General features: G+C 37.2%; 1 long non-coding RNA gene across 1 annotated transcript in view; it reads left to right on the top strand.

The window, feature by feature from the left end:
- The window catches only part of LOC139818602 (uncharacterized), a 27584-nt gene extending 14875 nt beyond the window's left edge, over positions 1-12709 (top strand). The window contains exon 2 of the long non-coding RNA XR_011733460.1: positions 7092-12709. This is a non-coding gene — a long non-coding RNA (uncharacterized lncRNA). The remainder of the gene's footprint in view (positions 1-7091) is intronic.

Genomic DNA, 12709 nt, shown 5'->3' with positions numbered 1-12709 from the left:
GCTCCGTTTTCATCCTCTACAAAATTTAAACCGCATGCCAGAATGAGAGAGGTTTCACCTACTTTCAAGATTTTACATTTGTCTATGTTTAGCAGAACGGTAGTAATTGGTCCACTTTGTTCCTATTATCTTCGTTTGTAATTATAAATGACGAATATTAATACCCGTTTTTATACATATCGCTCTAGGAATTCTTTTCAAAATATATGATGGAAAATACGCGAAATTAAAAGTGCAGCGAGCAACAAAACTCTGATGACATACATATTAAGATCACGCGTTAACATTACAAAATATCACTAACAGCTACAATAACAATAATGATTTATCAAATTAAGCAAGTAATTAGTTCTTTATGTTTTTATTTTACTACAATATAAAAATCGTGCATCTCATTATTATGCAATTCTCGAACGAGCACGGACACGGAAGAAAAACAAGATACTTGACGAACAGTAAATTAGCTATTGTGCGTAGAAATTAGTGATTCCGCACGCATGAATACCTTAGAAATTATGCAGAAATAACTTTGCGATATGTGCGACATTATAGTAAATATAACATTTGTCGACCGAATATATCGTACATTGACATAAACTCATAAGTTAATTGTACATTCATAAAGTAATTTATGAAATAATTTATACAGCTATATTTTTCATTTCTACACACGGTACTATGGCAATTCAAATCATTGAAATTTACCATCGTATTTTGCCAGCGATAAATACGTATTTACGGTATATAAAGATACGTAAGAGACTACTCCAGCATAGCAAAGTTATCCGGAATGAGTTTGTACTACACGAATGGAATAAAACGATATGTAGATTCAAACTCACCAACGATGTTTCGAAAAGTTGCATGGCGAACGTACGAAAGAGGATAACGAGTACTTCAAACTTTACATGTCCAATCCTAAAACCGATGTACCAAATTTCTAACACACTCATCCGCGATATTATTATGCTTTACCACGCATGTATAATGCTTTCTAGGCATCAAAACAGCCAACTGACATTATAAATGTGCGAATACGTTAATAACGTTATAAAAATGATATCATAAACAGATATATCTTTTTGTTTCTTCTATTCATATTTATAAAAAAGAATAATAATATGATTCTTATATTTTTATCGTCATGAAATATACATAAAAAAAAATCCAATAAATTATGAATAAACATCCGAGAATATATCTTAGGCTGATTATGTGTGAATACATTAATAACGTTATAAAAATGGTAGCATGAATAGATATATCTTTTTGTTTCTTCTTTCATATTTATAAAAAAATATAATAACATAATTCTTATATTTTTATCGTCATGGAATATACATTAAAAAATCCCCAATAGATTTATAAATAAACAACCGAGAATGTACATTGGGCTGATTATACAGGACTTTACTATTCTAAAATAAAGTTGTCAAGATGACTTCCTTAGAAGCCGACCGATCCTGACGTGCATGCACCCACACGAACTTTGCTATTGTCACCCGGGCATTTCGCCGAAGCTAGACGCTAAGTCGGCCATTTTAAGCGAGTCCCTCGATAGCTTTTCCTGGGGGTACCTGGTGCCACCCCTCGGATGAGCTTCAGCCGGCAGCGTGGCAAGCCAACCCGGCAAAAGCGATTAATTACTTTGAGCAATTTGCTCACCAACTCCACTCAGCTCGTAGACCGACACTATTCTCATTTCTCTGTCCGGGCAGCTACCACCAACCCTCCCGTGTCCCGTCTACCCCGCGTCACTATGTATGTGGTCCGTGCACCAACACGCGCGCGTCAACGCGTGCACGCACGCATACAAAAACACGCGTTTTGATTGTGTCGGCGCGTGGAACGGCGCGCACACATGCCCGCGGACACAAGGAGAAAACACACGCGCGAGCATACACAGACACGTCATAGCGGCCATGTGTGTTACTGGTCATTCAACGAAGGTACAGAGTGACTTCCTGTAAAGCTATGTACATCCAACCGGGCATTCTCGTTCGAGTTGTCGAAGGGTAGAGCCGCCGTAGTCAACATCCACCGAACGCTATTTTCCGCCCGAGTACCGGCTGACGCGTTACCGCCGGATCGATCATACCGCCCGCTCCCCGTGCCTCCTCGCGATCGCAGACCGGCAAGAAAAAGAAGGTCGCGTGCTTTCTCACACCGCAGCGTCACGCTGCTTATCCGAGCACGTAGGCAGATACATTCGCGTGTAAAAGTAGGGGATCTGCTTCTTTCCGCAACTCGTGGGAGCGTTGAGAAACGTTAAAGATGACAAATCGGAAGTAATAGAAAAATCGTGCGTAATAATCGCCGAGATTTAACAGAATCGCGTGCCTATGGGAAAAGAAGCAATGGCATTAGACAAGATTTATCGAACTTTCTATACTTCTTCTCATAGAACTCATTTTTAATGGTCCATGATTTATGATATATAGAAATTTGTTTTTATAATTTTACGTGCCCCTTATTACATATGTAACATTTAAAGACTCATAATCAAAATACATACGTCACATATATAAAATATATGTATATCAAAATATATAATGTACATATAAAATTATAAATAAAATTTAATATTGAGATCTGACGCGAATTATTGATCACCTCAAATGGAATTAAATGCGATAAAACCTATCATAAAGGAAAAAATTAAACACACCCACGTATTGGAATGTCTACACAGGATCCAAATGCAGAGTATGGGGTGTGTGTCCCATGGGCTGGTGGAAACTTGTGCACGCGCGACTGAGACGAAATTATCGAGAGGCGTTCGGCTATGCCGCCGTAATACGGAATATTACGAATAGCGCGCTCTAACGCGCTGGTATAATTACGTTTTTATGCTAATGCGATTCTGCCGCTCCATAATAAAGGATTACCGTGCAGGTAGTTATTAACCAAAATTTGGTGTAAGCTGACGTAGATAATGTGCTAGCAATAATCGGCGTAACGCGCACGCATCGGTTCTTCAGAGAATCACCATTTGTAATCGATGACTGACTTTCTTCCTTATACCTGTGTTCTCCATCGTGCATTACACACATACGTTAAAAATCATTGTTAAAACACACGTGGAATGTTGCAATTTTTACACAAAATATAAATACGTGGCATAAATATTGAGAGGCACGTTAGTTATGATAATTTGTCTGAAAAACTTCTATTTTACTTTATTTGTAAATTCTCCTGTAAAGAATCCGCCGCGCGCGCGTTGATGCGTTGAATCACTTAAGAAACAATTTTCGAACAAAGGTAATGGCTTTCCAAGCATGCCTGCGACATGGAAACATCGCGCGTTGACACCCGATACAAAAGATCCGAGTTTCGGATCCACGGAGATATTAAACGTAATGAGATTAATTAATAGAACAAAGCCGGGAGTTAATTTGGATGCGTGCGTGTGAGAGCGACCACAGGGTTACTCACATCTGGGGTGCGCCGTCGGTGCCTCTTACAGGACGCTTCAAAATGAGCTTACAAACAACTAATACCGCGATTTCCTACGTATTAGGTAGGACCAGTAATGCCCGACTAATTATCCAGAAACAGACATCGTATACGTATATTCATGAGTGAAAATCGTATTATTACGAAGCTGCTTGAAACATCGCCACGTAATCATGGAAGCGCGAAGAAATGCTAATCTGAACGAAGAAACTCATGGACGTTACTTTTTCGGTACGATAGACATACCACATAGGGGAGCAGCCTCTTGTTTACGGATAAATGTCTTACTTCCCCTACTTCGCCAGTGGCCGCGGCCATCTTGTTACCCCGCCTTTCCTTTCGAATCCCCCCTGTATTCCCCCTGCGAACGTTAGACTGCCACCACCACCATCACTACCACCGCGTAACCCTCGCAGTCCCTCGTCTTACCCTCTCTGGAAAATGTGGCTCCCCACACCATTCGCCCCACCCTCTTTATACACTATTCTGACTTACCCCCTCCAGCAGAAGGAAACATGGAAAGACGCCAAAGTAGCTTGGAAAATTTCTCATCTCTGGAACTTGAAAGAAATATCTTAATTGGATTATCTCTCTGTGTGTTCGCTAGATTATACGTTTCTTACATTATGCAAATTATTTAAAGTTGCAATATAAGTAAAAATTTATATTCAAAGTGCAATTAAGTCATTAGTTGTTAATTTGTTTCACAAATGTTATAATTGCACTTGTTAGACATTAATCACGTATTATAAAACAAAATTAAAATCATAAGTCTATTGCAATAAATTATCGCGAATCGATAAAAATAATGAAATATATATAAAAGCATTTAACTCTTCGTAACCGATCGCGACACGCCGCGGCGCGTCGGCAGTAGAAAAGAATTACGTTTAATCCGCCGATAGCACAATTGTCTTTATCCTGCTGTTCTTATAAAAAATATGCAGAAACAATGTATTATATCCATTAATATATACCAAGTAAAAAATAATGTAATCTGTTTTTTTTTCCAAAGTAATAATTATTGCATCTTGCTTATCTTCTATTTTTCGTGAAAAAAGAAGTTATAAAAAATACATTTTCCTCTAATTTTTTTATGTCAATAAAATTGAGCGCAGGTTTATTATCGTGTATTAATTATAACAATTACTTCTGTCTCAATTGCATTTTGAGAAATTTACATACACAAAAATTTTTAAGTTCATTTGCTATTATACTACAATATTACGTTGTAAGTGTCTGATTTAATTATAAGGGCTTTGGTAACGCTTGGTTTTACACGAAGAACCGTTGCAAATAGTTTCTCAGCTAACCCACATCAAGCACATATTTGCATTTATTTGCGAGTGTAAGCATCTCGTTTAAGTATGTGAAGGAAGAGTGGTAGAAAGACAGAGAATGAGAGAGAAACGGTGGTGTGGCTGCAGGACACACGGAGTCAGATTGGAAGTATTAGACGGATCCTTAATCGCGGAAACTCAATCCCGTCAGAGAATGGAATGTCCTCATTCCATTCCCATCGGCCCTTTCACTCCCGAAGATACGCGGTATTTCGCCAATAAAGATAAGAACCTTCGATTACGGCAGATTGTCGCGTCCTTCTATCGTTCTTCGTACTCTTTCTTTTTTCTCTTTTTCTTGTTTCTCCCCCTTTCGTTCCTGCTTGATTTCACAAACATTTTCTGCAAGTGGCTATAAAATTCCAAAAGTCACATTGCGACGTTATATCTAGATTATTGCTATCTTCTTTCTAACCAACGCTAATCCCGCAATTAACATGTCTCTGATTATTATACGGAAATTCTTTGTACATAATATATTTTGTCAACATTTCGACATCCGACAGCTCTACATGCTTTTTACATTAATTTAATTTGGAACTCGATTATTAGGAAATATTTTTAACTTTGAAATGTAAATTGAATATTAAAACGTATGAAAATAGTTAGTCAAATATTGCGCTAAAGAAAAAAAATTGATTTGTAGTGTAATCTATGTAGATATAATCACGTGTGACATATCTTAAAAATAAAAAAAAAAATTTAAGGAACTTATTATTTCGATTGATGGGATTAGAAGCTAAAGAAGTTCGAGGCAAGTCCCTCGTCGAATTGACGCGTTTAATCGATATAATCACGTGACATATCTTAAAAATAAAAAAAAAAGAAATTTAAGGAACTTATTATTTCGATTGATGGGATTAGAAGCTCGGGAAAGAAGTTCGGGGCAAGTCCCTCGTCGAATTGACGCGTTTAATCGATATCGAGCACTACCCGGCCTCACTCCGGGCAACTGGCATCGGTACAGAAAATCGAACCGTGGGATGGGGACGGCACGGGATGCGACTCAGGCCGCGGAAGGACGAGCAAGGCAAGGATGTGTAAGGACGCGTTACTGCAGGTGAAGGAGAAGTAGGTAGAACGTGGTATTCTGGAACCAACGACGATCAATACCCAACAGCCCGGCACGTACGAGTCTGTATAACTATACCAGTGTATTCGGTGTACACCGTAAGGGGGTAGTTGGTAGAAATAGGGGTGGAAACATCCCCAAGGAGCCGATAGTAGCCCATAGCGCTGCCAACCCACCCCATAGTTCTGGCCAATGGATGCCCACTGCGATCTCTAGGTCTGTGCTACGAATGAGGAGCTTTCTCTCTCTGCTCCTTCTATGTCTTCTCTCTCGTCTCGCTATAGGTATATGTATAAGTATATACGTAGATATACATATATGTATATATATGTGTATGTACATATCTATCTATATTACTACTCCCGGGGTTTCTCAGAGCGCGCCTCTGTCTTCCTTCCTCTCTTTCTCTCTCTCCTGCATCTCGAGTGTCTCTTAACATTTAAATGCACCTATTCGTTTCCTCGATGGGAGGCAAAGGAGCCCTTTTATAATGCACGAAGATACACTCCGTCTCTCGTTCTCGACCGCGTGCAGTTCGTGCCCCTTGCCAGCGAGTCGCGCAATCATTTATGTCTTTGATGCACACGTTATGAATCTTACGGACATTAAAGCAACGTAAATAATTGCTATTATCACGTTTCAAGAATGAAATATCTCACTTAATTCTACAACGTTAATTTTCTACGTCAGCCTAATGGTAATCTTATCGTATTGAAATATATCATGTTTCTCCCCTTACAAATGTAATACAGTAATGATAAAATGGAGTGAAAAAGAAGCTTATAGAACGAGAAAAGTATTATAGACAGTAACGAAGAGGGTAGAGCTCCGTCATTTGAAAAGCTCAAGTCTTCTTTCTAAATATAACTATCGGAGCTCGCCCCCTTATATGAATAAAAGGTGACTGCGTGACTTCTCCACGTTGCGTGCGTGCGTGCATACGGGCGCGCGTATACACGCGTGTGTGAAGTCACGTAGGAAGATCTTCCGACCCCGACCTCCGACTTCCATCACCCGCGTCCTACCTTTGACTTTATTACCAGAGGCCGCGAATGAATGGAAGGAGTATGATAAAGCGCGTTAAAAGAGGGTGGTGGGCCACTCCTGGAGGGCGCGGAAGGGTGCGAGGTTGTCTAGCGTCGGAACGCATCGCGCGGGACGGGAGAAGGGTGCGGTGATGGCCGGAGAAGGGTTTCATTCATGAACGTGTTTTATTGTTTCAGGCACAACGCGACTGGAGAACAGAGGAGGCCGGATAATAGCGACGGGAGGAACCGGAAAGCATAAACCCACGCAAAAGTGGAGGCCACTTCAAGCGTTTTCTGCGGCGGTCGCGACCCTCCCGAAAATTATCCAGAACGACCTCGCAGCCGCCGCGGCCTTACCACCGAAGAAATAACCTGGCTCAAGCGGGGAAAAAAAATGTTTTCGCAACAATGAGATGTGGACGCCGCAGAAAGTACACCTTCGTTGGTAAACTGTGAAAATGGACTTGCAAGATTAAATTGCCTACCTCTTTGCGGAAATAAATAAACCCGCATCTTTCAATGTAATATTTATTCAGTTGAATATGGTGGCAGCGCATCATAATGAATAAAGTCTAACTCAAAAATTAGAGAGGAATAAATTAAAAAAAGAGAATTCAGATCAAGAATATCTAAACTGATTCACTTCACACCTTTTGAAGAATATTTAACAGCAAAAAAGCTTTCTACTTATTTTTATTCTGAGACAAAAATTATATTTGGACATATAGAACATATACACGAAAATTAACTATGTTTGTAAATGCTGACTTGAAAATATTGACATATTAATCCAGAGAAAAAAAATACATGTTTGTATAAATATTTTATCATATTTTTAAACATTATTAAATTTTAGAAAGTCTTAACTAATATCATGGAAAGGTTTATAAAATACGTATTACTACACAATAAGCAATACTCTTTTCACAAGATAGATACATTTCAATAGAAACTTTAAAACTTTTTCAATAAAAAATATTTTAATTTCCATGTTTCTCAACGTGTAATAACTGTAGTAGTACGACAAAAATACTTTTAGTTTAGTACTTTAATTATATTATTCCTAACATGTTCAGCAAGGGGAAAAATTTTTGCTGGCGGAGAAACTTTTAACTTAATTTCCTTACCAGCTTTTATCTCTCTTGCAGTGGAAAACTTTAATGAGAGCGCAACGAGAATATGCACTAAAAGAAACTTTTATTATCTTAAAATAATCGCATATGCATATCATGTAAAAAAAATTACATTACAGTGCTTCCACTTATTTTGAAGTTTTCAATTCTTAGTCTTATTGGCCACTTGCTCTTATTATTAACTTACTTATATAAGCATTGATTTTAGATAGATTCTCCAAAAGCTACAAAATCTTTTTCCCTTGTTTTTTTTTATCAAATTTTACATTCAGCGCAAGCATTCTATAATTATAATTGCGATTTTAACCGATAAAATTAATTAAAATTTCTAAAGAGATCAGTGACAAGCAAAACAGTTATTGAAAACTAATTCTCTATTAACACAATGACAATGGCTCACGACTACGGCTTAAAACGATAAAAACAAATTAGAACCGGTCCATTTTCCAAGTGTGTGTAGCACGCCATTAAACAAGTTATGGTCCTACAACTTAAAGCACTGCCACGCCCCTATGCAACAACCTTAACTTCCGGCTACTACATGAATTCTTTAAATCCCTTGTTGCGCCCTCACCTTTCCCCAACCCTCCGCGTCCTGGGTTGACCAAAGTTCAAACCAGTTTAATGGACAGAACTTTTTCCGCTTCGAAACTTCGAACACGTACAGTCAGTGAAGAAAAACACATAAATCTGTATAGCAGAAAAGCTTGGTTCTTGTATTAAAGCGTTTGATTATTGCATGCAGGTTTTTGGAAGCACGCGCAAGTTGAAAATTAGCTTTCATATAATTTCATCAAGTTGTCAGGATATACGAAATTTTATGTACAAGAAGTATATAATAAACGTACATAGTAAACGTAATCCCCGAATTAAAGTACATATATCACAAATTAATATTATCGCTTACATAGCAACTCAAATTATTAATTTCATCGTAAAATGATTGAAATCTCCCATGCGATGTAATTTAGTCGTCTATATGTACACACGCTCGCTTGTTTTAACCCCAATTATCTCTAAGGAAAGTTTTGAAATCTAAATGAAGTTGTCAAAGAACGAAATAAATAAAAAACGAAAGATATAACTGAAAATGCTCTCAAATATTGAAAATCTCGATTTTTCTTAGAAATCTTAATTAAATCATTATTTAAATTTAATTGTCTTATCCGTTAATGCTAGAATTCGTATTTCAACATTACTTCTAAGACGTACATTGCTTTGGGACTCAGGTTAAAAAATAGTTAAAACGACGCCGTTTGTCCATATCCTGAAAACGAGCAGATGAAAAATAACCTGGAAAGCACGAGCGACGCGTTAAAATATAAGCCAGAGCTCTCTTGTGTTAATCGCGTATCTCAAAATTCTCTCCGAATCAACATGCATATATTCAAATTAACGCGAGCCGCGTAAGTGAGCGCGCGAAGGACTCGGAGCCTTAATCTGTTTTAGCGCGGGGGCGTCAGTAAAAAACCGGCAGACGGCAGAGGGCAGAGGGCAGAGGGAGTCGCGCGTTTTTTTCCAAGACGGGAGGAAGAAACGGCCTCGGGTTCCCAATTAGCGTTCTTACCCCGTCTCGACGGCCGCGGGGCAAATGCCGGGCTTCAGGACGGCGACGGGATGCAAGAGAGCGAGATAAACCGCGCGATAAAACGGTACACGCTCGCATCACACCTACCTTCGCGCCCGGCTGCCGTCCTTCCCTTTTTTTTCCTTTTTTACTCACTTCTAGCTTCACGCGCGCGTACGCCACCGGAAGGGCGGTAAAGTAGAAACGGCGGAGAGACACGGCCAAGAAGAGTTCATATCTCGCGTCGCATCCCGCTGACTTAGGTGACTCTCAGAGATTTAACATGTAAATAATACGGTGGACGAGAGTTCAAATATTTTACAAGCTTACACGTTGCGAGAGATGCCCAGTAGCGAAAACATCTTGCTCTCGTGAAACTAACTTGATTAATATCATATGTAACATATATTTCTCAACTGCTTCTTTCCCGGCAAATTGCTTTTCCGAAGCGCTATATAGATATCTTAAAAGATTCATCTCGGTTATATTTTTATTTACAAATTTTTTGAGTTACTTAAAATTAATTTACCTTAAAAATGTCAAAGTATCAATATTTCAAATATAAAGTATCAAAAATCTAAAGAAATAGACACTATGGATCTACAAAAAAGTGTATTCCTTATTTGATTTTTCAGATATTATTTTAACAAAATTCTAACAAAAGAGAATTTAAAAGTTATATTAAAACAGAAAACAAATTCACAGTTGATGCGATATTGAATCCAAAATCAAAATTTCATATAAAATTCATATCATAAATACGCACGTATCATTAACGTTTACGTAATATTGTATAGGTTCTGCTATTTCGTTGAAATCTTTGAAAATTCACAATAAAATGAAAGAAAAGAAATACAAGTACAATAGCAGAATACAAAAATTCTGTCTAGATCTCTATCTAAAGTAAGTTAAAATCTATATTGCTAAATTTCTATACATTAAAAATAATACCACGGCATTAGAAGATTCGCTTTCAAGATTGTTATTTATATTGAAATATTTCCACGAAGCAACCATTAAAGTTTTTTATTTTATTACCACTAAATGTCGCATTTAACTCACTAATAAAAAAATTAAAAAATTCCGCCACTATTATGCAAACGTGTAATTTGCATTTCCGCGGAAGGGTGAAAATTCGCGAAGACGAAGGGTTGAGAGTCACCGGACGCGGGTAGCTCGCTATTTTCAGGCCTTTACGAGAAATTCACGCCGCCGAGGTAACGCGAAGGAATTGTCTCCAGTCTCGGTGTAATGCGCGAACGTAATACGGTCAAACACTTTCCACCTAGTTCTCTACCGGAGGCACCATCTTTTTTCTCACCTTTTCTTTCACGCCGGCGACTATTAAACACGCGCGGCTGAGAAACGCACGACAGTCGGCGGCGCGGCGCGGCGCAGCGGCTGCCGCGCGCGCGCTAATTATTTAATTATTTATTTACCGGCTTCATTTCACCGGATTATATTCGCGGCCGGACAAGTTTCATTCTTCATCGCGGCCTATTAGCACGAAACACAACCATGCTCCATCCTTCGCAGCTCTTGCAGACGACTAATTGTTTACAAAGCGACTCTCCACTACTCGGTGTTTACGTACTAATCAACTCTTGCACATTTTAAACGAGTTTAATTTTATTCCTTTGACTTTGGGGACTACGTTATTTACATTATGCGATGAAATTATCGCGTTTGAGAATTTTTGATCATTGCTACCTGCCTTTGTTAATTACGGATATTATAAATTTTAAACGTTGTCTGCGGCTATGTACGAACGATATATTTGATAGTATTGCGGAAAATAATCACCCATAAATTATAGATTACACATAATATCCCGACAAATATATCGCAAAAAACATTAAATTATGATGAAAATTATACTTAGGTGATAAAGCTTTCGACCATATAAAGTAAAAATCCGGATTTGTTTCTTTGACGTAACTTCGATACAGTTTTATCAAACTAACAATGATTAAAAACCGATATTCAAATAATTAATTTACACAATTAGAATGTAGTAATATATACACGTCGCTTTTGAATTTTATTTCAGCACGCATGAACAAATGGGAGTTGCTCATAAGCTTCATAAATAATCGTATATGCATGTATGTATATTATTTTGAGAGTGTTGTAAGTCAAGTTTTGAAACATGAATTTTAATGAAATATAAATTTGTGTGATGTATCGGCTTTTTTGTCTCATAGCAAGATTTTTGTCTCATATTTTCAACTAGCTAGATGAGTGACACATGCAAATATCCTGTATAAAAAAATAAGCTTGTAAAAAATAGCATGAGTATTGCTTTATTAACCAATTAAATTAACCACAAGTGAACAATTATCATCTGTATGAGCTGATTTAATTATTCGACATGCAGTATTTTCGATTGATTATAATTTTCTCTAATAATATGGTACCTCTAATAACGTAAATTACTTCACACACACATACTGTCCGATTAATGTAACAAACATATATTTATTTATGAATCATAAATCCATTCTATACTATTCGCGTGCATATATTTATCAATCCCGTATTAAAATAAATGTCAATAGCATGGATCGTTATCGTCGAGACATTCTATGTCAAAATTGTCGATTAAATTATTATTTTTTAAATTTAAACTGCATCTCAAAGTCAAACTATCGTAAGTATCCGAAAAACAAAAATAATTTTGAATTTCTACTTCATTGCATTGCAGAATTCTTTTGTCTGAATTTCTAAGTCTGAATATTATTTTCAATTTTACGCATTCATTCATGTATATCATCTTACAAAAAGACTTACAAAACTTAAAAAGACACAAAAAAACTAAATATTAAATATTATCGTATAAGCTTCTCTACTCGTACGAACATCTTTAATAAGAAAAAATGTTCAATTTATATTATCAAATATGCATAAATTATATTTTTTATATAAATATACGATAAAATGCACTTCTTGATATATAATATTAAAAGACAAGACAAACAAACATATGATAGCATGGCTTTGAGATACATAACGTATTTTGTACACGAATGCGCACACTTGTTACATATTGCACGAGCAACGAAAGAATGCATCGATGTATCTTTGTACAAACAAATAAACAAATTTCTATATGG

The sequence above is a fragment of the Temnothorax longispinosus genome, chromosome 9 (assembly GCF_030848805.1).
Source record: "Temnothorax longispinosus isolate EJ_2023e chromosome 9, Tlon_JGU_v1, whole genome shotgun sequence".
NCBI lineage: Eukaryota > Metazoa > Arthropoda > Insecta > Hymenoptera > Formicidae > Temnothorax > Temnothorax longispinosus.
Note: the sequence above shows the minus strand (reverse complement) of the source record. Positions and strands in the feature narration are given on the sequence as shown.